Below are 25,095 nucleotides of genomic sequence, written 5' to 3'. Positions count from 1 at the left end.
AGAGAACTCAAACCCAAGAGAGTGGAAGACCATGGTGCAGAGGCTATGGCACTACCCAAGACTATTGAACAATGGTTTTACTCTAGAGTGGCCTAGGAAAGCTGCTTACCAAAGCCAAAGGGTCTCTTTTACCCTTACCAAGAGGATAGTAACTAGAGTGTAGAAGTTAACCCCTTGAGTGAAGAAGAAGTTTTTGGTTATCTTAGTGTTGTCAGGAGTATGAGGAAAGAGATTATTGTGTAAAGAATATGTCAGATTACTCGGGGTATGTATGGGCAAAGACAAAATGAGCCGTAACCAGAGAAGGGTCCAATGTTCTAGTGTCTGGACAAAGTACCCAATAACTCTATAGCGGTAGCATCTCAACGGGTGGCCGGTGCCCTGGCCAACCTACTACCTACCTGAAGTTTGACAATTTTCTTAAGTGTTAACATTGAAAATGCTGTATACACACACGCACACACACACACACACATATATAAATATATATAGTATATATATATATATATACAGTATATATATATATATATATATATATATATATATATATATATATATATATATATGTATATATATATATATATATATATATATATATATATATATATATATATATATTATATATAGATAAATGTATATTATTTGTGATTGTTTATAATGAATAGACAATATCTTAGACGTGTCCAGAAATCAAAGACAGTATCTCCAGATAGTTTTCAGGATAACAGAAAAACAGTAACTCAGTATTCCTGTTATCCTGAATCTAACTGGAACTAAATTTGATTTTTGGACGCTACTAAGATGGTGTCTATATATATATATATATATATATATATATATATATATATATATATATATATATATATATATATATATAATATATATATAAACATATATAATATATATATATAAACATATATACATATGTATATATTAAAAAAAAAATCTATATATACATGAAGGCCACACCACCACCATATAGATTATAGATTATCCATATAGCTTTCATCTTAATGGGATTGAATAATTAGAATACCGTTGACTTTTGACTGTTGACCACTGGAGGGCTCTGCTTACAGCTTCAACTATTATTATTATTATTATTATTACTTGCTAAGCTACAACCCTAGTTGGAAAAGCAGGATGTTATAGACCCAGGGGCTCCAACAGGGAAAATAGCCCGATCAGCAATAAAAAAAATCAAATTTCAATATAAAAAACACTTAATTACACAATGACCTGATATCAGATCATCCAATTTAGCAATTAAAAAAAATCGATTCTAAACATAGAATATCCTGTCCATCATATCATTGTCTCAAGTGCAAAATTAAAACTTTTATGACCCCTCCCCCCTTCTAATTGCAGTAACGAATGTGTAAGGGTCGTTAGAGTGCGGGAATGTCTCTATATGAAGGAATTTAACTAGCGGGGGGTGATAATGGTGGAGGGTGATCAATAAAACGGAATGGTTAAGGGGTGATATATATAATGGTGTGAGAGATCGATAAGATGACGTTTGCCAGGCACGTACTGTACATGAACTCGCCTTCATTTGTTATTTCTGCAGCTGCTTTTGTAGGTTTGACGGCAGGTGAGGAATGGTCTTAGTACATGCATGCCATAGGCGAAGCCTTTAATGAGTGCAGTCCATAGGGGGAGGTTTTACAGAATTCACTTCGTAAGTGAAGTTCTGAAAGATACAGTGCGGTCCATTATTATTATTATTATTATTATTATTATTATTATTATTATTATTATTATTATTATTATTATTATTATTATCATTCTATTAACGTGCTTTTCCCATTCGTATGGGTTAACACGGTTGCCTTCTTTTGAAGGACTTTGCTTTGGCTTTTGGGATGGACCGTAGTCCCGACCGGCTGCCCTGCCTGACATCGCTAGATCCCGGTAGCGCATGTCTGTGTGTTGACCAGCCACCATCGCCTTTCATTGTTATTATTATTATTTATCATTATTATTATTATTATCATTAGCTAAGTCAAACCCTTTGTTGGAAAAGCAGGATGCTATAAGCCCAAGGGGCCCAACAGGAAAAATAGCCCAGTAATGAAAGGAAACAAGTAAACATAGAATAGTGTGCCCGAGTGTACTCTTAAGCAAAGGAAACTCTAACCCAAGATAGTGGAAGACCATGATACAGAGGCTGTGGAACTACCCCAAGTCTAGAGAACAATGGTTTGATTTTGGAGTGTTCATCTCTTAGAAGAGCAGCTAGTTTTACACAAAAGTGTATCACGTTTACTTAAGAAAAGTAGTCCAGTGAGGAAAGGAAATAAGGAAACATAGAATAGTGGAAGACCATAGTACAGAGATTATGGCACTACCCAATGGTTTGGTTTTGAAGTGTACTTCTCCAAGAACAGCTGCTAGTTACTTACAAAAGTGCATCACGCTTTCTTTTCTCATATGAAGTTTTCTTTATACAAAAGAACAAAATACTGACGATTAGAAATGTGCAGCTGTCGTGTTCACGTTAATAGTAACTGAATGTCTTCAAATATTCTGCCAAAATTTATGTTACGAGACAATCGCATCACATTCAATGCAATAAGACCACTACGACAGCAGCAAATTCCAACCTACACTCTTAGTTCAAGGTAATAACTCCAGAACAAAATCATGAGATAAAAAATCATACATGTGGCAGGACCTTATCAGTATTAACCATTGCTCAATGGTATTAACATAATGGACCACATCTACCCCCACAAACCAGTGGAAAAGTATAGTTTATTTTACGGTATGACTGGTTAAGGCCATACAAACTATACTCAATTTTTATTAATCAGGCGCATTTGCACCGACTCGCAGTGGTGCCTTTTAGCTCGGAAAAGTTTCCAGCTATCTGACTGGTTGGAATTATCTTCTCTAACCAATCAGCGAGCAGGAAACTTTTCCGAGCTAAAAGGGCACCCCTGCGAGTCGGTGCAAATCTGCCTCACTATAAAGAATTGACTTTTTTTTATATAGTTCCAAACTGAGGAGGAAAATTTGCCAACGCTTGGGTTCTAAAACAATGAACATCAACTGAACTTGATACTACACTACTACTACACACAGGTCGCCTGAGTATGACTTCTTGAAGTTTTATACATTCAAATGTTATAAAACTATTAAAATAACTTTGAAGTAAACGAGTGCCACCGAGTATTGAAATATAATGCCCCTACTTTCTCAAGAGGAACTCTATAACACATTGTGGTAGCCTCAAGCATTTACTTAGGAACCATAGCACCACATAACCTCATAATCTTGATAATTATCATTTATGGACACAGAAGCCTTTTGATTCCTAATCCTTGTATGAAACAACATCATATAAGTAAATCTTTGTTGTTGGGGTTTTTGTGGCCTGATTGGTAACGTCTCAGCCTGTGTTTGCCAGTCGGGGGTTCGAGTCCCGCTCAGACTAGTTAGTGCCATTAGTGTCTGCAATCTTACCATCTTTGTGAGCTAAGGTTGGGGCTTGGGGGAGCATGTAGGTCTATCTGCTGAGTCATCAGCAGCCATTGCCTAGCCCTCCCTGATCCTAGTTTGGGTTGAGAGGATACTTGGGCACTGATCATATAATATATGGTCAGTCTCTAGGGCATTGTCCAGCTTACTAGGGCAATGTCACTGACCCTTGCCTCTGCCATTCATGAGCGACTTTTAAACCTTTAAATTCGAGTAACAAAAGAACTTCATACCTTTAAATTAGAGTAACGAAAGAATTTTAAACCTTTAAATTAGAGTAACAAAAGAACTTTAAACCTTTAAATTATAGTAACAAAAGAATTTTAAACCTTTAAATTAGAGTAACGAAAGAATTTTAAACCTTTAAATTAGAGTAACGAAAGAATTTTAAACCTTCAAATTAGAGTAACGAAAGAATTTTAAACCTTTAAATTAGAGTAACAAAAGAATTTTAAACCTTTAAATTAGAGTAATGAAAGAATTTTAAACCTTTACATTAGAGTAACGAAAGAATTTTAAACCTTTAAATTAGAGTAACAAAAGAAATGCCCTTCAAAATTCCTTTACAGAGGGCGATTGTGATCAACCTGAAATTGAAGAACGTTAAATGAAAGTCGCGTAAACTGTTACTTCCAGAATGAAATCCAAGGTAAGTTACATAAACTAAAAAACGAAGTAATAAAATAAAAAGAATTTATATCATAGAGTACACCCTTCTAACATAGCAGAGGTATTATTAGGAACACCTCCGACGCTACAGTGATACTATCATGGTATGCAATTTTGCTTGGATCACAGAGGAGAACTCACAGACGGTATATACTTAAGGCGGATAAATCGTTTACTCGAACGAAGCTCACTTTTTGACAAATGTTACTTTGTCATGATATTATATCGACAACTTTTTCAACCCCACTCAAACATATTATTCGCTTTAAACTTAATTTGGCTTTGCCCTTTTATTAAAAAATCTTAAATGAATAATTTCTTTTAAAACATACAGACTACAAAGAATGCTTCAAGGGAATTACATTAGCTAAACATAATAATAACATTTGAGACCAAGTATGCGTGCTGTCTTATCAAGACATAAAAGACTATTCTGGGTTGATAGAGTCTTAGTTAAAAAACAGACATTAAACATTTCTATTAGAGTCAGTTCAAAAACAGACATTAAACATTTCTATTAGAGTCAGTTCAAAAACAGACATTAAACAAAGTTATTAGACTAAATAAGTCGTATCTAAACGACAGTGACTTAAGATTCACATGGTTAGACTTCTTACTTTTATACGTGAGAGAATTGTGCTACCGTACGCTGTTAAAAAAAAAAAAAAAAAAAAAAAAAAAAAAAAAAAAAAAAAAAATTTCTAATCGGAAATTCTCCGTAAAAAACATGCTGTTCTCAGCCGTATTTCAGTAAAATATAGGCGACCGTAATTTTACTATACTTTGTTATTATCTTTAACGTGTTGGTGACCGTAATATCTCTCCTTTACGTCGATATATCCGTTTGTAAAACGGCAAATGTCTGGCAACATTTATGCCAGGATTTTTGCCGGTTTTTAATGCAAAATTTTAACAGTGTAGCTGTAAGGCGTTAACAAGAGAGGCACGGTGAATACAAGTGGGGTTTATTCGACAAGACAACGAGCTTTTATACATACAGTGGAGAGCAAGAATAACAAAATTAAAACAGTATAAATCATGCATTAGCAGGCTTGAAGAGGTTTCTATTATCAGTATGGGAAAGAGCGAGAGATATAAAAAAAAAAAAAAACAATAGCATAACAGGGTATGAGCGTGTATGAAACACGCCCGGTACAGAAACCTTACAACTTTTAGCATCGAAGACTTATTTGGAATACCAGATAATGGAAATTACAATTAAACTCTCAAATTTTTCTTTTAGAATATTGAAATAAGTACTTTGTTTAAGCTCTTTTAGCTTATTTATTTCCTTATTTCCTTTCCTCATTGGACTATTCTTTCCCTGTTGGAGCCCTTGGGCTTATAGCATTCTGCTTTTCCAACTAGGATTGTAGCTTAGCTAGAAAAAAATAATAATAATAATAATAATAATGGAAATTATTGAATACCAAGGGTTGTGATGGCCTATGTGGTAAAGTCCCTCACCAATGATCGCCAGACTGAGGTTCGAGTCCCCTTAAAATCGTTAGTTCCTTTGGTCAGTGCAACCTCACCATCCTTGTGAGTTAAGGATGTTGAATTTGGGGGAGCCATTGCCTGGCCCTCCTTGGTCCTAGCTTGGGTGGAGAAGGGGGCTTGGGTGCTTATCATATATATACATATGGTCAGTCTCTAGGGTATTGTCCTGCTTGATAGGGCAATGTCACTGTCCCTTGTATCTGCCATTCATGAGCCACCTTTAAACTTTTAAAAGTAGCATATGAACACTTTGGAGCAAGTATATAATCACGGACACATCATATTTCACAGTCATATTAACAGGAAATAAAGATGTTCACGATGATATATAGATCACAGAGTACAGCTCATGGAACTTGTATTTAAGGCAAATTAGCCACTAATTCAAACGAAAGACGTTCTGTGATTTATAGCATTTTATCATGTTATGATATCTTACCTTCCCTATCGGGGCAATTATTCTTATGTTCTATTTCTCACAGCTTTTCAAATTTTAGGTTTTATTAAAAATATCAATATCGAGTCCCGTTTAAGTGTGTGTGTGTGTGTGTGTGTGTGTGTGTGTGTGTGTGTGTGTGTGTGTGTGTGTGTGTGTGTGTGAAAGTGTTATACGTATAAAGGCAAAAAAAAAAAAAAAAAAAAAAAAAAAAAAAAAAAAAAAAAAAAAAAAAAAGCCAAAATATTCAAGTGTTAGACCCAACATCGGTGAAATACCTTCCCCTGGAATCTAGATGGTCAATGGCACCCATTAAAAGCGAGCAAGGGCATCCATACGCGTTTACTGCCGAGGTCTGACCCATTGTCGTACTCGCGAAACGAAATGACTGTCCAATCGACCACCATTGGAGAACCTCTGGGTGGGAAAACGCTGTTTACTTACGATGTAACGATCGCCTTATCCCGGGACGTGGAATTATTAATTTCACTCGCACCATCGCTAACGCATTCCCATAAAAAAGGACATTTACATCTGCCTTTTGCCTCAATTAAGGAAATTGCCGAAGACGTTTACTGCTTATTGCTTCCTTTCGTAGTGATAAAAAACTATCCCGAGGGGCGTCAGGCGTTATACGGAATATAAAGCCAAATGGACTGCAAAAGTGATTTGTTTTGCTTAAGGTACAACGGCCACGCAACAGGTGACGTCCCCATGAACACCAGTGTCTTGTCGTTGACGAGAATAAAATGAGGTTTTCGTGCCTTATTCTTTTTTTTTTATATTTGCATTAGCTTTTCAGTTACCATGCTTATTACAATTTGCTTTAATATTTAATTGCACCGTCGACTTATCACTTAACTTCTGAATTTTCTAAACATAAGGGCCACTTGGAAGACCAATATAAAGTTTAAAGGTTGTAAGGTTACATGAGCAGCCGTGTATGATATAACCAGTTATCTATTTACCTATTTATCTATTGTTCTATAGGTCAGCAAATTAACTACCCTAAAAACTTCATGCGTTACAAAAACTCTTTCTGGATCCATATCATATGGAAAGCAAAGTACTTCCTTTAAAGACAAGCAATATGGATACTAGCCAATCTGTCCGAATATCCAGCTATGCTAATGGATAGCAGTGAGGCCTGCTGTAATTCCCAAATGATAAGGAAAGCAACATGTATATTTCAGGGGTTAGAAAATTGAGACACGCCCCACCAATCTCAGCTTAATGAAAACTTTTCTGTCTCGTGAATTGCTGGCCAGGAGTTCGTGATTTGCTCAAGCTCGATAGTTTCTAGCAATGTCTGAAAATTCATCATCCTTGTGAGCTAGTAATCGGTTTGAGGAAGCCTATAAGTCTACCTGCTGAATAATCAGCAGTCATTGCCTGGCCTTCCCTGGTCCCAGCTTCATGGAGAGGCTTGGGCGAGGTCTACCTACCGAATCATCAGCAGCCATTGCCTGGCTCACCCTGGTTCTAGCTTCATGGAGAGCGGGCTCGGGTGCTGATCATAATGTATATATGACCAGAATCTAGGGCAATATCCTGTCCCTTGTCTCTGCCATTCATGAGCGACCTTTAAACCTTTAACCATGCCCTGCAGATTCTTCTAGGAGATAAAGTGACGGTATTGTTAAAAGAGGATGAAGACATATGGAAGTTTTGGGATGGTCACAGAGGCTCTAATAATAATCCCTCAATGTGATCAACTTTTATTGCCTCGGCACAAGGCTTCCACTTACAGGCAATCGACTTATTGATCGCAAATCGAGCGACCGTAGCAGTGGGACTCGAAGCACTCCTTTGATTTCCTGAGTACGGGAACGACTCTGGTTTTCCTCGTGGCGAGAACTGATATATATATATATATATATATATATATATATATATATATATATATATATATATATATATAGATATGTGCGTGCGTGCGCGTGTATGTATATATATATATATATATATATATATATATATATATATATACACACACACAAATATATATATACATATATATATATTTATATATATATATATATATATATATATATATATATATATATATATATATATATATATATATATATATATATATATATATATATATAAATTATATATATTTATGTGTGTGTGGGTGGGTGGGTGGGTATGTGTGTGTACGTATGATATATATGTAAATGATGGTTTAGACAGGGACTATACTATTCTATTTCAAGACGTAAATACATCTGAAGTAGCCACAATAACCTCTTAGCTTCACGATCTCCTCGCACTTTTTGGTTATGCTCATCCCATCAAGCTTTAAATTTAAGTAGAAAAATCTCACCTTTCTCACCAGACGCCAGGTAAGCTTTTGAAGCCTGTCAGAAACTGTCTCCACAGATGACGATCTACATACAGCTTTATCGCTTCAATCTCGTAAAATCATACCTCTTCCTCTCATTCCTCTCTCAATATTTTCCATCCACCTCATCTTCGGCCTACCAACTGGTCTTCTGCCTGGGGGTCTCCATTCTAAGAATGTCCTTGGATATCGTTCATCTCCCATTCTTCTGACGTGTCCAGACCATCATAGTTGTCCTCTTTCAATAAAGTCCAAAATCCCCTCCACTCCTAATCTCTCCTAGTGTCTTCACTTCGAAGTTTATCCAGGTAGAAATATATGGGAAAATTTTCCTTTCCGCACACATAGTAAGAGTGAATTGCCGCTTATAAATACATTCTTGTATATTTACGGTCATTTGCATAGAAATACAATGTAAGGAGCTATAAATCCGATGTCCCCTACACATAAGGGGACTTTATCTCGAGGCAGGGTGCTCGGAATACTATTATTTTCCCAGCATCCAGCAGGACTGAGAATGTGATTGCTATTGGCCTCGTGTGAAGAAGCTGACCTGAGAGGTCAGACAAATCAATAGAAGGGGTCATATATGCCAAGTTACTGGATACGATAATGTAAACAAATGTAAAATTGAATCTCTTATCTGCTCATGTAAACAAATTGAAAATTGAATCTCTCATATGTTAATGTAAACAAACTGAAAATTGAATCTTATCTGTTCATGCAAACAAACTGAAAATTGAATCTCTCATATGTTAATGTAAACAAACTGAAAATTGAATCTCTTATCTGTTCATGTAAACCAATTGAAAATTGAATCTCTCATATGTTAATGTGAACAAACTGAAAATTGAATCTCTTATCTGTTCAAGTAGGTAAAAGGATATTGATCATCATCAACAACAACAACAATAACAACAACAAATGCAGTCGTTTCTAGTCCATTGTATGACAAAGGCCGAAGACCTATCAATTCATATCTATGGTTTGGCCGGTTTCCATCATAAACGCTAGCCAATGCTGATTGGTTCATCATATTTGTATAAAATGCTAAATTTCATGACGTAACCTCCATATTCTTTCAAAACCGCTGATTTCAAATGCGATATTTTGATATTGTATTTAATATTCTATCTAATGATGCAGAATAAATTTCCCCATCCCCCAAATCCTCATCGCAATATACTGCCCCACCTATAAATCTCTGCAGACCAAAATCTGCGGCTCAAAAAAAAAAAAAAAAAAAAAAAAAAAAAAAAAAAAAAAAAAAAAAAAAAAAAAAAAAAAAAAAAAAAGCTTAGGCCTAAAAACAAAACGGGAGAAGAAACTTTGACCAGAGAATAAATGTTACGAAAACCTCCTCAAGATATAAACCCCCTAAATAACCCCGGGGGAGAACAGGAGAACGTATACTTACCTGAATATAAAACAGACGTAAATATAGACCCAAAAGGTAATGGTAACCATCTCGTCGAAAATTACCCGTCCCACGAAAGGCCAAATGCATTCCATCACCAGCTGGCCGACTCCCTCTCCACTTAGTGCCAAAAATCGCCCCTCGAAATCGGCTGTAATTTTCTGCGTAAATTTCCTTGCGTTCCAGTAACAGCACTTACGCACACCACTCGCGGTTTGGTCAGAGAGCTTCTGACGTACAGACGGACGGAGGTTTCTTTTCCTCAGTCCGCATTGCAATGAAAGCTTCATTATGCGGATTAACAATGCTTGACAAAGGCTGTTTGGTCTTCGTAAGTCGTTAATGCGTATGGTGGTGAATGCTGTACTGACATGCAGGGACTCTTAAATAGGTAGATTGTAGATAGTAACATCATATTTTTGCAATTCATTTTTTTTATGATAATCTCTCATATATATATATATATATATATATATATATATATATATATATATATATATATATATATTCATATTCATAGACATACATTATAATATATATACATATATATATACACATATATATATACATATATATATATATATTCATACATACATACATTATATATATATATATATATATTTATATATATATATATATATATATATATATATATATATATATATATATATATTTACACATCTTTCCTGTCTCGTTGAGCAGCAACCACTCTGAAAAAACAATCTCCCACAGATTGCCAAGACATCCTTGTGGGAGTTAGGAAAGGGGGGAAGGGGTGGGAACGGCTGTTAAATCTGTGCGTGTTCGTATGCGTGTGTGTGCCAATCTATCTAAATATCCAGCCATCATTTTGACGGGTCGCGTACACTAATTTCTCATGAAGGATCTCATCTCACAGGTGGTGGCCGGGTGGTAGCGTCCTTGCCTGGTGATTGCAAGCCTGGGGTTCGAGTACCACTCGAGCTCGTTAGTTCCTTTGGTCGCTGCAACCTCACCATCCTTGTCAGTTAAGGATGGGGGGGGGTGGTTTGAGGGCCTATAGGCCTATCAGCTGAGTCATCAGCTGAGTTATCAGCAGCCACTGCCTGGCCCACCCTAGTCCTAGCTTGGGTGGAGAGGGGGCATGGGCGCTTATCATATGGTCAGTCTCTAGGGCAATGTCCCTGTCCCTTGCCTCTGCCATTCATGAGCAACCTTTCAAAAAAAAAAAAAAAAAAAAAAAAAAAAAAAAAAAAAAAAAAAAAAAAAAAAAACCACACTTGCAATATATCACCTTCAATCCACGTTGATAGGAATTTTCTCGAATCATTTTCACTTTCATTTTCCCCTTTTCCTTAAATCCTTTCCTTGAACTTGGGACGAAATTCAACTTTGCCCACACATGCAATCTGCGAATCACTCACGGATCATTCAGTACTGTTGTACTCTTGCAAAAACGAATATTGCACGCACACCGCCGATATGAAGAATGATATAAAGGAAATATAATAATTCCATTAATAGAAATTATTTATGAGAGTTCGACTAACTTGATAAAAAGCAAATGACAAGAATTATTATTATTATTATTATTACTAATATTATTATTATTATTATTATTATTATTATTATTATTATTATTATTATTATTGTTGTTGTTGTTGTTGTTGTTGTTATTATTATAATTATTATTCCTTGCTAAGCTACAATCCTAGTTGGAAAAGCAGGATGCTATAAGCCTAGGGGCATCAACAGGGAAAATAGACCAGTGAGGAAAGGAAACAAGGAAAAATAAAATTTTTAAGAAGAGTAACAACAATCGAATAAATATCTCATATATAAACAATAAAAACTTGAACGAAACAAGACGATGAGAAACAAGACAGAACAGCGTGCCCGAGTGTACCCTCAAGCAATATAACAAATAAAATATCATTACTACGTTTAAATAAATTTTTATGATGAACCAGACTATTATGTGAATTATACGGCTAGAATCATTAGATTGTTATTATATATGGAGTGTGTATGTGTATGTAATTGGTAAATACTTCCTGAGAAATAGAAAGGTTACACTCATCAGGCGCTACCCAATGGAAGGTAAATAACGATAAAGTAAATTTATACATCCATACATGCTTACATACTTAAGTATGCATATATATATATATATATATATATATATATATATATATATATATATATATAAGTATATATATGTATATATATGTATATATAAATATATGTATATATATATTTATATATAAATATATTATATATATATATATATATATATATATATATATATATATATATATATATACATATATATACATATATAGCCTATATAAATAAACATATACTATATACACACACACACATCTATATATATATATATATATATATATATATATATATATATATATATTTATATTTATCAACAGTAAATATATAAAGTGATTTCGATTGCAATCCTAATTGAACATAAAAGAAAAGTTGGTGCCTCGTTGCAAAGGTTCAGGAGAAAAATGAATAATTCTTATTCACTTTTTTTTCCCACCTTATTCCTCCTTCACTCCAACAAACCCCCTCACCCCACAAGCCCCCTATCCAATTATTCACTAAGGCGAGAAAGTCGTTGACCCAAGTTTCCCCCGATCGATATATTCCGAAAGATGGCGCTGAACACCAGTGGTGGTTTGATTCGATTATTCTCTGTGACTATTCGAAGGGTTTTCTCTATTAGGGTTCATAATGGTTATAATTAATAATGATAATAATAATAATAATAATAATTATTATTATTATTATTATTATTATTAATAATGATAATAATCAATAATAATAATCATAATAATTAATAATGATAATAATTATCAATAATAAAAATAACAATAATAATAATTAATAATGATAATAACAATAATAATAATAATAATAATAATAATAATAATAATAATAATAATTATTTCTAATATAGTTGAGCATTAAAACTACCCTGATTTTAACAAATGGTAGTAGGTTGGCCAGGGCACCAGCCATCTGTTGAGATAATACAGCTAGAGAGTTAAAGGGTTCTTTAACTGGCCAGACAGTAATACATTGAGCATTACCGATATATATATATATATATATATATATATATATATATATATATATATATATATATATATATATATATATATATATATATATATATATATATATGTATATATATACACTGTATATATATATATATATACTGTATATATATATATATATATATATATATATATATATATATATATATATATATATATATATATATATAACCAGACACTTACCTTTTATTGTATACGGGAGATTTTTCCCTAGACATTAAAACCCAATTATTTTCTGATCTGCAGTTTGCACGAATGAAACTAATCAATGTAATTCCATAGGCTACAACAAGGGAATTATGAATAAAATTTATATAATGCTTATAATATTTTCAGTTGTTTACTGTGCATAAATTCTTCCTGAAATTGAAAATAACATTAAAGTATTTTTTTTTTCTTATTACATCTTCCCACAAGACAAACTTTCTTCATATTTTTCTTTTGAAATAAGATAACTTCTCAATTTTAACTATTACACTTTTGTTTCCCTTAATTTTCATTGTGAAATCAATTTTGGCGTATCTTGGGTTATAATTTCGTTCGCTTTAACTTGATTATAAAAGTTACCTTAATTGTAATAAAATATCTGGATTGCTATCTTTATGTTATACTGTACTGATTATTTAAATTTGTTGCAAGAATTTATTTTAATAGGAAAAATTATAATTCCTACATGATTTAAACCATGTAAACAAAAGACAAATATATAAACATAAAAAGGAGAGAGAGAGAGAGAGAGAGAGAGAGAGAGAGAGAGAGAGAGAGAGAGAGAGAGAGAGAGAGGGGGGGGAGAGAGAGAGAGAGAGAGAGAGAGAGAGAGAGAGAGAGAGAGAGAGAGAGAGAGAGAGAGAGAGCTTTTGACCTAATGAGTTCAAGTGGTGATAATTCTATTTGTTTTAAAAGGTTTTAATTCCGCTATGTGGGTCGAAGTATAATCCGCTTTTATGGGCCTTAATTATTAACTCCTAATTTCATAATTATTAATGTTTAAGTAATTAAAATATTAAGATAAAATATTAAATAGCCTTTGCGGAGGCCCTTTGCGTCAATAGGCGTAGGGGATGATGTTGATGATGATACCAGATTTTATACAAATGTGTCACTAATTGGAAAGGTATTGTACCGCATGTGCTCCATACACGTTCGTACACTGTAATACTATTGCTTTATTTTAATGCAAGTTAAGTTTATTGAACAAGACAGGTTGAGAGCAAGAATGACACAGAATTCAGACAATATAAAACATGCGATGGTAGGCTTAAACAGGTTTCTCTTATCCGTGCGAAAAAGAGCAAGGTGTGAAAAAAAAAATAACGTTACGGTGTATTGTGTATGAAACACACTACTTAACGGACTTGAATATTGCTACAAAATAAAATCAATCTTTTAAAAACAAACATAAAAATGAAATAAGGAAAAAATCAGAATGATTGGGAACATGAATAATCAATGATAAACAATCGCTGAATACCACTAAAGGAATATTGGATTAAACCAATATTTTCTCTTCATTTCGTCGAACATGACAACACGCTCGAAGGGGGCCGTTCACTTCGTTTGCTTTAATCTGCTCTCAAATTTAAGTCCCTGACTATGAATACAAAGTAGGACCCAGATAGCAGATGCTGTCAGAAAACTTTATCCTATGTTTGTTGCTAATCCACCTTCGCTGACGCCTTCCTCAACGTGGAAGACTGCTGACAACGGAGAGTAAGGGCCGCGAACTTCTGAAGAAGGCTGAAGCGGAATTAGCTTCAAAACATTTATATTTTGCAGTTTCAATCGTCATCGGAGCTAGACCAACAGTAAGTTTCATGTTCCACCAACTCATTATCATTATCTCCTCCTACGCCTATTGACGCAAAGGGCCTGAGTTAGATTTAGCCAATCTCTCTATCTTGAGCTTTTAATTCAATACTTCTCCATTCATCATCTCCTACTTCGCGCTTCATAGTCCTCAGCCATGTAGGTCTGGGTCTTCCAACTCTTCTAGTGCCTTGTGGAGCCCGGCTGAACGTTTGGGGAACCAATCTCTCTTGGGGAGTACGATGCTGAAGCAGAATATGTAGATAAGCAAGTATCAGTTGACCTAAGAACTGAAGGAATGAAAGCAGAAAGGAATGTAGAGGCTGAGATTAGACGAATTGCAGTGGAAGAAAATTTCATTAGGTTGAAGATGATGTCAGAGAGAGAGAGAGAGAGAGAGAGAGAGAGAGAGAGAGAGAGAGAGAGAGAGAGAGAGAGAGAAGAGAGAGAGAGAGAGAGAGAGAGAGAGAGAGAGAGAGAGAGAGAGAGAGAGAGAGAGAGAGAGAGACAAGAAAAATTGGAAGACATGCAAAGGAATTAGAAATGTTCAGTATAGGAAATGCCATACAATTTACATTAGCCTTAACACCTACTCGTGTATACATTGCCACAAAAATACGCAAGAATTATTTCGTTTTTCTCCCGTTTAATCAATATTATTATTATTATTATTATTATTATTATTATTACTAGTCAAGCTACAACCCTGATTGAAAAAGCAGAATGTTATAAGCCCAAGGGCTCTAACAGAGAATTATAGCACAGTCAGAAAAAGAAACAAGGAAATAAATAAACTACAAGAGAAGTATTGAACAATTGAAACAAAATATTTCAAGAACAGTAACAACATCAAAATAGAAATTTCATATATAAACTATAAAAAATTCATTAAAAAAGGAAAAGAAATAAGGTAGATTAGTGCACCCTAGTGTACCCTCAAGCAAGAGAAATCAAAACTCAATTAGTCCAGGCCTTAAATGCTGATTTGGTAAATTACCTATATCTACTTAAAAAAAGTAAGAAAAGCAAAATAGTATAAATAATACTTAAATACATAATGCAACTACATGAATAAGCAATTATATATAAAAAAAATGGTAATTTTAAAAAATGGTGATTGTGGGCAGCACACTATACATCACAATCATCACCGCCAGTAGGAAGTTGACCCCTGAGGAGGCTAAACATTAAAGTACTTGGACCCCGAAGTGAGTTCCATCTCTCCAAAGTGTTTCGGAAAACTGTAGATGAATATAAGGGAGAAATAGAATTCATATCACCCAAACTTTTCCCGTGTGATCTACAGAGAAAATATGTCGAGAGCATCTCTCGTTTTTTGTGCATAACAAATGCGACGCCAAGATGAATACATAATGTGGATCCACGGATATACATATTACATGAACAGCTTTGGATCTCAAGGCGAGATGAGAGGATGGAGGAGGAGGAGGAGGAGCAGGAGGAGCAGGAGGGAGAGAGGAAGAAAACCATGATGAGATAGCGAGGGAGGAGAGGTAGACGAGTAGGCCAGATTGTCTAAAACGGATCAAGTGTAATAGACCGGGGCCAATGTAAACAGAAGGGGAAGAACAGATGAACGAAGGAGTTTCCCCTCGAGGTGCAAAACCCTTAGAAGGGGGAAAGAGAGAAGGAGAGGAAATGAGAAGAAATAGCGGAGGTTTAATGGACCTGGAGGAAATGGGCTTGCAGTGTTGATGACCCAATGTTATGGGTGAAAGGACGTCTTTGGCTAGAATTGAAGAAGGAATAGCCAGATTAAAGGCCGCTCGTGAATGGCAGAGGTAAGGGGCACTGATATTGCCCTGGTTAGAAGGCCAGTGCCCTAGAGATTAACCATATATAAATGTGATCAGAACTCAAGACTCCTCTCTATCCAAGCTATGACCAGGGAGGACCAGGAAATGGGTGCTGATGACTCAGCAGATAGTCCTATAGGCTCTTCAACTCACCCCCTATCCTTAGTTCACAAGGTTGGTGAGGTTGCAGACACTACAAGAAACTATCGAGCTTCAGTAGGACTCGAACCCCAGTCCAGCAAATCGCCAGTCAGGGTTGTTTCCAATACGCCACCACAACTATAAAAAATACTTGGTGATTTAGAAATAAAAATAGCATAACTTTACATTAACAAAGGTCAACAACGTTGGAACATTAGCAGGATAGACATCTCTGTTTTATATATCATCTCATTATTTAGAATTTTATTCTTTCTGATAATGATTAAATTTCTTGGCGAGAGAAAATGAGTATTCATTCTGAAATCATTTTCAGAGATCTTTCTGCAAGTCCAAGTCAGTTCTTCAGTTTTCTCCGTGAATTAAATGGTGCCGAGAGAGAGAGAGAGAGAGAGAGAGAGAGAGAGAGAGAGAGAGAGTAAATTGAAGATTAGTCAATGAAAGTTTCCCTTTTTCCCCAATTTCTAAAATTTATTATTCAATGATACAACTGAATTTAAAAATATCTGTCAATTTAAACACATTAAATCCATAGTAAATAAACATATGAATGATTAGTAAAACTAAATTAAAAATGAATGAATCGTATGGTCCATGGTTTATGAAGTTCGCCCTACAAGCAAAGGTTAAAATAGTGAGATGATGGGCTTCAGAACCGAATTGTTAAATACAAATAACATTTCACTGATATCAGCAATGAATTATGTACCCAATATTTCATTAGTCAGCTATTGTGAATTGTAACCAGGGGGGTCGAAAAGGGATAGAATTAATAATCGCAAACTAAGAAAAAAAAAAGTCATACAAAGAAAAACAATTCAAATAAATAAATGTATAGATACACACACACACACACACACACACACACATATATATATATATATATATATATATATATATTTTTGGGCTCAAGCCATGTCGTCCTGATGGAAGTTCCTATAGGGTAGCTTCCTAGGGTATATTACAACTACGGCGATATTCCCAGAGAATTTACCTTAAGGTACCAGAATTCTAACTCCTGGAGCGAGTATCCCTCGTGAAAGGGATATCGCGACATATCAGAGGACGTATTCTAGACACGTCACATGGCAATCTACGACCTGAACAGAGATTCGTCTCGTAGGAGGGAGATTGACGAGATACGAATTCGGGAAAGAAAAAGGGGAGCCGCTCCCAAGGCTTCCCTATCCCCCGATTCGTATGCGTGCCTGGCGCCAATCCTGGCGCCATCTGTATTCCTTTTTGCGTAGCTTAACAACTCGGTGTTTTTTCCTGTTTTTCTCGCAAATCTTGGATTTATTCAGCTTTTCATGGCTTCTTCGTCTTCGTTGACCTCGGATAAGTTGAGTATAGTGTCTGTTATGTATAAATGTAGGCTCTTGGTAAAATTTTGAGTGATTAATAGGATTAATCTTTGATACAAGAGCCGTAGCCTACCAGAGGTGTCCTGGACACTGTCACTCGCTAGGTATAAATTAGTTAGTCAGAGTGACATTCCTGGTTGTTTTGCTTAATAAAATTTAGCTATTTAGCTTTACATAGGATTTCCTTTCGTGCTTAGTATTATTTGGCGAAGTATTCGCCATTCTGGCCTACGCTAGGCCATGTAGCCTAGTCGTTTGGTCCTAGTACTTAATGCATGATTATGGTTTTTCCGAGTGTAATTAAAATTTTATTGAAGCTTTAGGCTATATTTTATACATTTTAGACTGTGTGGAATATTTCCAAGATTGTATACGTGAGAGTTTCGGTGAATTAGGTAATCGATTCTCTTGGTGCCTAGGCTAATTGCTTATGGAGCCTTAGTATACTTTATTATACTCCCCGGTTGCTTTCTTTTCTTCGGAGAAGGTATGCAATCCCTTTCCCTCTGTTTAAGCCTTGGGCTTATCCCTAAGTGGTTTTTTCCGAATTTATTTTCGATAAAACTATACTAGGGTGTTACTGTACCTTCCTGTTCCAGCAGAGTCTGGTTCAAAGAGGGACAGAACAACAGAGTTTTTAGTCTGAGTCCGTGTTGTTTGGCTTGGGGCAGAGTCTCCCTCGCTGACCTAACACTTACAAAGGGAGCTGAGCTCCCTTAGGTCACTGTCGAAGGTTTCTGTAGTTATGATTCCTTCTTGTGTGATCGACCAGACTAAGTCCTGTTGCTGTTCTCGGGGAGGATAAATCTTCCCTTGGGAGTTGCAACGCCTTCCTTGCTTTGGTGCTCTGGAAGCTGGCAGGTATTATACTACTGCGCTGGCCCTTTCCCTTAGATCTCCCTTAGGCTAAGACAGAGTTCTTGGCTGCGGGTGATCTGTCACTAAAGCAAGGTTGGCAGGACCCTCTTGTCCCTTCACCCTCTATCTCCGTAATGGCCTAGCCATTACTGTACTGTACCTTGCCGGCCGGCAGAGCTGGCCGGCAGGGGTATTACTGTACCATATGTCATTCTACTTCTGGACCTAGTATAGGTTGGGATATGGATTGACTAAGCCCATTGCCGGCCGGCAGAGACGCTGGACGGCAAGGGTCTTATGTTTTCGAGTGCTGCCCGGACCTCTCTTGGTCCCTCATCCATGCCTGCCGGCAGAGCCGGACGGCATTGGTCAAGGAAGCCTGAATTAAGTTTCTCCCCTTCCTTATATGCACTCTTTCGGTTGCCGGGCTTGGGGGGTTGTGTACACTCTTATCCCGGCATCCATTCTATTTTCTTCTAGTGCTGTACCTGTCCCGGCAGCTGGCCTATGAGGCCGGCTGCCGGCCTATGAGGCCGGCAGCCGGGCAGGTGTAGTCTTCTGGTTCTTTTGCTGCCGGCTGGCATCGGTCTTGTACCTTTGCCGGCCGGCTTATGTCAGTCCTTGTCTGCCGGTCACCAAGAGTGTGGCCGGCAGCTGGGTACTACCTTGTGTAGTTGCTGGCCGGCAATCATTGCCGGCCAACACTGGCTGTTGCTGGCCGGCAGCTGCTGCCGCCGGCACAGGCATTTGAACCAGAGGGCTGCCGCCCTATAGCTGTTAAGTAGTATACTTTAAAGCTAATTGTGGTGTGTGCCGGCCGGCAAAGGCAGGCCGGCACACATCCTCCTATACTGTACTAGTATTCTTCTGTATAGCATATACAGTAAGAAGAAAACTATAGTAAAAGTTTAGGTACAGCACTGTATCTTCTAACACTATTGTGTTTTCTTACACAGCCCTTTGCTGTTGCCCTCAGACAGGAAGCAGAGTTCTTCCCCGTCTATTATCCAGGATTTTTAAAATCATTGCCTAGGTGTGAGCTCCACCTGTTTCCTCTGGAAACCTTGCATTGGTTACTCTAGTAGAGATAAACCATTTTTGATTTTATTATCTGGAAGGCTGCAACAATGGGTTGTGAGGGAAACACAAGTGTGTGTCTTTCATTTATGAATTGTTATGCTATACTATGCATATCCAGTGATACATAGTTCACTTGATACTCATGGAAATTTCTTCTCTTTACAGGAGGACCCTCCGAAGTGCGGAAATGTTTTCTGCAATGTCCGCAGCAAGAACCTCTGCGGACATGAGTGTTGTAGGAGACACGCAGCATGCGCTGTCTCCAAGGATGATCTCCAGTATTGGGACCCTCAGGTATGTACTGTATGCACTAACCTGATTACTGAGGCTTTTGATTCCCCTAAAACGGCGGAATCAAGGGATATAGCTAGGGAAAAGCTTCGTACTTGGGTAAGGGGCTTCAAGAAGAACACCTCTGGCCCTTATCTTCCAAGTGAGAAGATGAGGGCGTATCTTTTTCCCCAGGCATCAGCTGAGGCAGTGATTCCCCAGCCTCAAGAGGAGATCCTTCAAGATCAAGTCCAGGTGGACGAGGAAGTCGCAGATGCGATGCAAGACATCCAGTTGTGTGACAGGATGTCTGACCTGGACGATCGTTTGGAAGAAGACCTCCTGGCAGAAGGTCAGGATCAAGTTCAAACCCCGGATGTCGTAGAGGATGAGGTCGACGAGGTGTCGGCTACTCCGGTTCAGATGCCGGAGCCTATCCCATCAACATCGGCTGGCCTCCCAGTAGAACTGGGACAGGCCCTCTCTTCGATTGTTGGAATGATCCAACAAATGCAGAAGGAGAATCAGGAGAAGGCGGCTGCAATGGAACTGCGTATGCAGTCCCTGGCAGAATCACATGGGCCCCGGAAAAGGCTCAATGTGAAAGACCTTCCCATATGCTCAGATGCTAACCCATGGAGGTATGCTGAGCACATGCCGATGACGACTGGAAAGATCGTCATTTCGGATAAGCTGGGTTCAGTTCCCCTAGAGGAGGTAGAATTCTGGCCCAGCAAGGCATCATATCCGGACTGCTATGTCCGGCTGAGAAAAGAACCAGCTTCAAGGGAGGAGACAGAGCCGAAGGAGGTCATTGTTATGGACCACGCTAAGGCTCAAGCCCTACTTTCATCCTCGATGAAAGAGAGGGGCTTCTCGAATTCGAAGGTAGCTGCATTGAGCAAGAAGCTCCCTTCGTTTGTGTCCTCTCCTGATAGAGCCTTCCCCTTTTTACAGAAAGGGTTTGCGGCTGTCCTAAAGGCAGTCGAGGCCGGCAAGCCTTGCCCCTCCCTGGAGGAGTGTAAACCCTTGTCGCTGGCTCTACCTATGGACCACAAAGACTGGAAGGATGTCCATCTGACATTCTCAGTGGGAAAGTTGGAGGCTGATATTGCCGGACGGCAATTCGGCGAGGACCTCCCCAAGCTGTCCGAATCTCTTTTACGAAGAGAGTTCGAGACAAAAGAAAGGCTGGCTGCCTCAATGTCTCATCAGACTACTCTCGAGACGATGGCAAGTGACCCCAAGGTCCATGAAATGTTCATGGTAGTGGCTAAGTCTCACTTAGCCACAGTGACGAAGGGACCTTTATAGCTTCGTCAAGGCAAGGAGAGCTTGCAGGGAGTTCGTGTTCACCGGGGCTTCGGTGAGACACGAGCCAAGGAAGTTAATCTCCTCCAACATTTGGGGAAAAGACCTTTTTCCCTACCGATGTGGTCAAAGAGGTTGTTGATAAGGCCGCCGTGGAGAATAGAAATCTTCCCCAGAAGTGGGGCCTGGCTATCAAAAGAAAATCTTCCCCGGATGAGGGTCCTCAACCAAAGAGGAAGAATATGAAGACTAGGCTACCATCTCGGCCAGCCAAGCCTTATAGACAGCAACAGCAACTGCAATTGCCTTTGCCTCCAGTGCCCCAGATGGTGGCACAAACCCCGACTGCCTTTCAGTGGGTACCCCAGGCGGTGCCAGGTCAGTCAACCACATTCGCCCCAACGTTCGACAGGACAGTCTTCTTCCTTTCGTGCAAAACCTAGAGGAGCAGCCAGAGGCTCGTCTAGGCGCCCCTCAAGGGGAAGGGGGATTCAGAGGTGGTCGTGGTCAGGGAGGCAAGACCTCAGGACGGCAGTCCAAGTGAAATGATACCGTAGGAGGGAGACTGATGAAATTTTGGGATCGCTGGACCTTCGATCCCTGGGCCCAAAGCCTACTCTAGAATGGACTGGGTTGGAGCTGGTACAGCACTCCACCCCCATGCCTTCGGTTTTTCCAACACTCCACCCCCATTTTGGAGGAGTACGTTCAAGAACTGTTGGAGAAAAATGTGATCCGAAAGGTGAAGTCCATCAAATTCCAAGGGAGGGCTGTTTTGTGTTCCCAAGAAAGACTCGGAAAAGCTCAGAGTCATTCTGGACTTGTCACCACTCAACAAGTTCATAGTGAATTGCAAATTCAAGATGCTAACACTGCAACACATAAGGACCTTACTGCCCAAGAGGGCATACTCAGTCTCTATAGACTTGTCAGACGCCTATTGGCACATTTCCAATCAGCCGTCGACTCTCCCCCTACCTAGGGTTCAGGCTACAACGGAAACTGTACGCCTTCAGAGCCATGCCATTCGGGCTAAACATAGCCCCAAGGATTTTCACGAAGCTTGCGAGCGTAGCTCTCAAACAATTACGCCTAAAGGGAATTCAGGTAGTAGCCTACCTGGACGACTGCTGGTGTGGGCAGCATCCGAGACCGAATGCTTGCAAGCTTCCAGTCAGGTGATCCAGTTCCTAGAGTACCTAGGCTTCAAGATCAACAAGAAAAAGTCTCGACTTTCTCCATCCCAAAAGTTCCAGTGGCTGGGAATCCACTGGGACCTTTTGTCACACAGTTTCTCCATCCCAATGAAGAAAAGGAAGGAGATAGCGGGCTCTGTCAAGAGACTTCTAGATTCCGAAAGGATATCAAGACGCGAACAGGAGAGGGTACTAGGCTCTCTCCAGTTTGCTTCAGAGACAGACCCAGTGCTAAGAGCACAGCTAAAGGATGCAACCGGAGTTTGGAGAAGGTATGCATCAAACGCGCGAAGAGACCTGAGAAGACCAGTGCCCCGCCTCGGCTACGTACTCTTCTCAGACCTTGGTCCCAAGCCAGACATCTAAAGAAGTCTGTTCTTCTTCAGCCACCTCCCCCCGTCGTTGACGATTCACTCAGACGCCTCAAAGGAGGGATGGGGAGGTCACTCTCATCGGAAAAAAGTCCAGGGGACTTGGTCCAAGCTATTCAGGACCTTTCATATAAACTTTCTAGAAGCTATGGCAGTGCTCCTTACCTTAAAGAAAGTCTCCCCCGCGTCACTCGATCCACATAAGATTGGTGACAGACAGCGAGGTGGTTGTGAGATGCTTGAATCGACAAGGGTCGAGGTCACCACCTCTCAACCAAGTGATGTTAGCCATTTTCCGATTGGCGGAAAAGAAGAAGTGGTACCCTGTCGGCAGTTCACCTTCAAGGAGTCCGCAATGTGACAGCGGACGCTCTATCCAGGTTCACACCGATAGAGTCGGAATGGTCCTTAGACGCAGGATCATTTTCCTTCATTCTGAATCAAGTCCCAGAACTGCAAATAGACCTCTTTGCGACGAAAGACAACAAGAAGTTGCCCCTGTACGTGTCCCCGTACGAGGACCCCCTTAGCGGAAGCAGTGGACGCAATGTCCCTCGACTGGAACAGATGGTCCAGGATTTATCTGTTCCCTCCTCACAACTTCTGTTTGAGGGTCCTCAAACAAAATGAGATCCTTCAAGGGGGTAGCGGCAATAGTGGCCCACAAGTGGGCGAACAGCATGTGGTTCCCCTTGGCGTTGGAACTACAGATGAAGTTCGTGCCGCTACCACATCCAGTTTCTGACCCAGCGAGTCCAGAAGTCGACTGTCTGCGCTTCATTACAGAAAACCCAGACCCTGCAGGCTCATGATTTTCTCGCCCTAGCGGTGAGAAAGCGCTTCGGGATTTCGAAAGCCAGCATAGACTTCCTAGAGGAAAACAAGTGCAAATCGACTAGAAGGGCAATATGAGTCATCTTGGAGAAAATGGGTGGCCTTTGTAAAGGCAAAGAATCCGCAGGAGATCTCAACAGATTTCTGCTTATCTTTCTTCATCCACCTCCATGGCCAAGGATTGGCAGCTAACACGATTTCAGTGTGTAAATCGGCTTTGATGAGACCCATTTTATTTGCCTTCCAGATCGACCTAGGTAACGAGATCTTTAATAAAGTTCCGAAAGCCTGCGCTAGGGCTCAGACCTTCAGCACCTCCAAAGCCCATCTCATGGTCTTTAGACAAAGTTCTTCATTTCGCCTCCTTGTTGAGCAATGAAGAATGTGCGTTAAAGGATTTGACGCAAAAAGTTATTTTCCTATTTGCACTCGCGTCCGGGGCCAGGGTTAGTGAGATCGTAGCCCTCTCGAGAGAGGCAGGTCGTGTTCAGTTCCTGGATGGGGGGAGCTGAACCTGTTTCCGGATCCTACGTTTCTCGCCAAGAATGAGTTACCCACCAACAGGTGGGGTCCCTGGAGAATCTGTCCTCTGAAAGAAGATGCATCTCTATGTCCCAGTAGAATGCCTAAAGGTCTATCTTCGTAGGAACTTCAGACTTCAAGGGTAGTCAACTATTCAGGGGAGAAACATCAGGCTCAAATTTACTCTGAATCAACTCAGAGCGAAAATGACATATTTTATTCGCAGAGCGGATCCTGACAGTACACCCGCAGGTCACGATCCGAGGAAAGTTGCCTCATCCCTAAATTTCTTTAATTGTATGGATTTTGAACATCTCCGTTCATACACGGGCTGGAAGTCTTCCAGGGTGTTCTTTCGCCACTACGCGAAGCAAGTAGAGGAACTTAAGAGATCTGTGGTAGCAGTGGGTCGTGAAGTTAACCCTACTGTTTAACTCTGCGAGGAACAGTGGTCTTAATTGGGACGATTAAGTCCAGGGTGAGTGTGTAGGTACATACTGTACTACAAACTAAATGAGGGCACCAAGTGCCCATAT

General features: G+C 38.9%; 1 protein-coding gene across 1 annotated transcript in view; it reads right to left on the bottom strand.

Moving 5' to 3' along the window:
• The window catches only part of LOC137650217 (neuron navigator 3-like), a 1,066,036-nt gene that overhangs the window by 917,339 nt on the left and 123,602 nt on the right, over nucleotides 1-25,095 (bottom strand). The gene's annotated exons all lie outside the window — the stretch shown is intronic.

This window comes from Palaemon carinicauda, chromosome 11, assembly GCF_036898095.1.
Source record: "Palaemon carinicauda isolate YSFRI2023 chromosome 11, ASM3689809v2, whole genome shotgun sequence".
Taxonomy (NCBI): Eukaryota; Metazoa; Arthropoda; class Malacostraca; order Decapoda; family Palaemonidae; genus Palaemon; species Palaemon carinicauda.
Note: the sequence above shows the minus strand (reverse complement) of the source record. Positions and strands in the feature narration are given on the sequence as shown.